The sequence below is a fragment of the Anoplophora glabripennis genome, unplaced genomic scaffold, assembly GCF_000390285.2.
Source record: "Anoplophora glabripennis isolate ALB-LARVAE unplaced genomic scaffold, Agla_2.0 scaffold888, whole genome shotgun sequence".
Lineage (NCBI taxonomy): Eukaryota > Metazoa > Arthropoda > Insecta > Coleoptera > Cerambycidae > Anoplophora > Anoplophora glabripennis.
In genome coordinates, this window is record NW_019416990.1 from 166,028 (window position 1) to 170,418 (window position 4,391).

The 4,391-nt window shown below is 30.4% G+C and overlaps 1 long non-coding RNA gene across 1 annotated transcript; it reads left to right on the forward strand.

The window, feature by feature from the left end:
- Nucleotides 1-2,306: 2,306 nt before the first annotated feature.
- On the forward strand, nucleotides 2,307-3,949 carry LOC108912892. Its single transcript, XR_001964585.1, has 2 exons — nucleotides 2,307-2,551; nucleotides 3,849-3,949. It is a non-coding gene; the product is annotated as an uncharacterized LOC108912892 (long non-coding RNA).
- Nucleotides 3,950-4,391: the final 442 nt, after the last annotated feature.

Genomic DNA, 4,391 nt, shown 5'->3' on the forward strand with positions numbered 1-4,391 from the left:
AGGGCTTTAGCCCCCCCAGATCCGATGACCTAACTTCGCCCATGATCTGAAGTTGACTAAATAGGTATTTGTTGATTATTTAAAACATTTTTATCAATGGCTACATCATACATACATACAGTAAATACAGTAACACAAAAAATAGACATTGATAAAAAAAGTGTACAAAATAAACGCTAGCGTACGCTAGTCCAGAACTGATTGACGTGAAATTTTGACTGAATGTGGGGAATGCCTCAAGGAACAAAACTTATATAGTGCCGAAGTGTGCTTTTGTCCTGAGGGTGGTTGCCATCCCTTCTTGGGGGTGGAAATTTTTACGCCAAAAATAACCACAGGAATCGATAGAGGAGTCAATTTTAAGTAACAAATGTTATATAAAGTTTTTTGGATAATCCAATACTTTCCGAGTAATTCGTCATTGAAAATGTTGATTTTTTACTGAAAAATTGCTTGTTTTCGGACAGTTTTTTGCAAATAACTCTGAAACCATTGGATTTAACGAAAAAGTTGCAATGAACAAAAAGAAAGGCAATAAAAAAATAAATCTAATGGCACTATTTTGTTTTTCTCTAATTGCAATATAATTCGAGTTATGGATTTTTAAACATTATATTATGTTAGCTAAAAACTAAATTGGAACCATTTGACGTTAAATAATACCAAAACCATAAATATTAGGAAAAAAAACTGTTTGAACCTTTTTTAAAGTACTTTGAAAAACCTTTAAAATGAGCTGATTTAGAAGTCTTTAGAATCAAAATTAACGGCTATATGATCGAAATAACATGATAGTCTCATTTTTTTTAAGAAAAAAAATTAATAAACAAATCAGTGCCTTTGACGACAGAATTAAATTTAAATGCAATCCATTTACAGATTTCTTCATTTATGTTCTAAGAATATGTTCTGGGTCTTTGGCTCATTTACAAAGCATGATTTCGAAAAAATACTTAATGTTTGAAAATGTAAATTTTTCAAATTTTTGAAAAAAAATCGATTTTTACGCTGTAACTTAAAAATTAAAGGGTGTACGAAAAAAATACAAGCGTAAAAAAATTAGCTTTATTTTTGCTGAAGATTTCGCTTTCTTTTTTATTCCTCTAAAATTAATATTAATCGAGATATCGCCATTTTTTGTTATCATATGAATGAGAGAACCACCCTTTTCTAGCCCTTTAAATCCTTCAAACTTAAGAATGAAGGACTTAAAAAAGATCAACTCAACAGTTCACGTAGCCCTTACAATTCCCTGCAAAATGAGCCTTTGTGCGATTAAAAATCTTAAAAAGTAAGAAAGTTATCGTCAAAAAAATAAACATGAGTATAGGTGATAATTTTAGGAAAATTTAGTTCAAATAAGAATTTTGAAGCATTACTCAGTTTTGCTCGAACAGATGCGATATGAATCGTTTATTAAAGCCACCACTAAAAACAGTGCCGTTAAATTATCATCCCTTGTCCCAACTGTAGATGCCCTGGATGAGCACATCAAAAGGGTTTATCTACAAACACAAATATGGATGGGAAACAAACATATTAATATAACGGACTGGGGATAGTTAAAAAACGAAGATGTATTGGAACCAATAAAAATGCGTAGTTTGCCTGTTCCGGAAGAATTGCTGAAAATGTTTTTTTGCAATTGCAAAAAAGATTGCGGAGCAAATTGTGGCAGCCGGAAGCTCGGTTTATTTTGATCATCGAAGAGGACGAGCATGATTGTGAAGAGAATAGCAGTGACGACGAATAATCATTTACATATAATTATAATGTTTTTTTTTTTGTATTTATTATTATTAAAAAGGAAAATAAAAATTTATAAATGTAAGGGGTAATTTTTAAGGGTTGAAAAGTTGCAATCAATTCAAAATTATTTTATAAGGGAAGGGAATAAATATTTATTTAATACGAATGCACATTTAAATTGTTTCTACTCTTTCAATAATATTTTTTCATTTTATTTTCGAAAGAATGGGTATTTTTCATTGGTTGAAGCGTTGCAATCAATAAAAAAGATTTTTTAATCAAGAAATCAATTTTAATTTGATAAAAATGCATGATTAAAACGTTTCAAGCTGAAAAAAAAATTATATTATTTTCATCCAAAGGGGTGGTTTTTAAAGGTTTTTCCGGGTTGAAAATTTGGGTGTGCGTCATCTCCTACATTATGTATTACATTTGCCTCATTTTCAATACAAACTGTTGCATTTCCAGCGGAAGCGGTGAAAGAAACTGACGAATGAGATAAGAAATAATATATAAATATGTACCTTTATCGCTTATAATTTGTATTTTCTAGCAGATTCTTAAAAATTGCAGACGTTCTAGTACACAACATAACCGACTATAAAATTTGTATTCTTTAGTGAAAATACTTGTTCAGATCAAAATGAGAATTTTATTTTATAGTGTATTTTTTCTCTACGTAATATTTGTTGTGTTGAGTAATGGTGCCACATTAGGTCCACGTCAAAAAAGAGGTATTCTTATTCGTCCATTAAACTGTCCCCCTGGTTGGATATTCGTAAATAGACGATGTTATAAGAAGGTAAGATTACAAACTAACGTAGAAGCTTATCCTGAAACATTCCACGATACACTACGGTAGTAAAGTATCTTTGACGGGTAGCCTTTGCAGCATCTCGCTGTTTTTTTAAATCGATTTTAATAAGGATTTGTTATCAAAATAAAATGAAAAAAAAACAATCAAGACGTAAGCGCTCTGTTGTTAATGCTGACTTTTATAAATGTCCTGTAAAAAAGCTAAAATTGTAATTATGGATTTTCACCCTCTATGCAACACTTACGATTTGATTGTTTTTTTTTTCATTTTATTTAATAATAAATCTTTATTAAATTCCATTTATACCATACGACACTGATGCTTCGGCATAGTCAAGATTTAAAAAAAACACGAGATGGCGCAAAAGCTGAGCGCCAAAGATACTTTACTAGCGTATTGTGTAGTACGTAGTAAACCAATGATCAAATTGCATTTAATTTCGAGGTGGAAGACTGAAACAATCACCCAAAGATTAAAATACACTTTAGTTCTATGATGCATCCGTTGTTTTCTAGAGTTAATAACTTCGAATAATAATTAGTTTTAACTCTTTAATATTAAGAAGTACGAATAATATTGGTTCTAAAGTGGTACCTAGAGATTTATGTTCTGGGTTCTAACTTTGAAACCACCTTGTATTGTAATCCGCAAATTTCACCGAGAACTTTTGACTGCATATTCACGACTGTAAATAAATACGTTCTACGAAAAAGAAATTTTTGGTTTTTTAGTTACAAGCCTTCAAAGTTGTCAAAAACTAATTTAATTAATAACTTCATAACCCTTTTACCAATCGCGTTAAAATTTTGCACATTTATGTGAACTATTACGGCGATTTATTTCTTAAAGCTTTAGTCAGATCGATATACTGGGTGATATTTTTCTCCGATTACCTGTCCTTTTAGAGGTCAAAACATTTACAGCGGTCGTACTTTTTTAAATCTGCACTCTCTTTATTTTATTGTATTTTGAGATAGTAAGTTGACTTTTATTAAATAATTGTTTTAATGTTTTCTCTTTATCTCTGTATTTATATCATTTTTACACACACATTAGGACACTAAAATACAAGGTGTTCAACGCAAAAAACTTTATAGCAATATTTCTCAGGTAAAATTAAAAAAGAATTGTTCCGTTTCCAAAATGTAAGCCTTCAAAATTTAAAAAATATATTTAACTATATGGATTGAAGAACACTTTACTATTTTTGCAAAAGTATGTCTACTACTTTTAAACCTATTCTTATGGAAAAATAATTGTTTAACATTTGATTTTGTTCCAGTATCTCGCTCCCTCTTCTATAACGTACCACTGAGGATCCAAGTAACCAGCTTTTTTATATGTCTGCAATTATGTAAACGTAATAAAATTGTTTAGAAGCAAGTGCTCGTTTTATTCAAATAGACTAGTACAAAGAAATTTGGAAATGACAAATGTATACAGGGTGTTTTTTAAGTACGTGGTCAAACTTCAAGTGTGATTCTTTGAGTGATTGTAAGACTAAAAATTTAGATAATAGACTACAAGCCCATCGGAAATTTTCATGGGGTCATTTGACCCAGCATGAATTACTTATAAATCAATACTACCACATATAACAATAACTTTAGAAACTATGCCGTCAATTCTTGTTGGTACAGGTGAGTACACAGGTACACAGGTAAGCTAAACCTGTCCACCTAATACCGTACAAAAATAGCAATACCGGAAGCCAGAAAAATTTTTGATTTTCCAAAAATTTTGGCTTGGGTTTTGGTGATTTACGGCATTTATACATACATTTATCTATGTATCGGATCGATACATAGATAAATTTTTAAGCGAC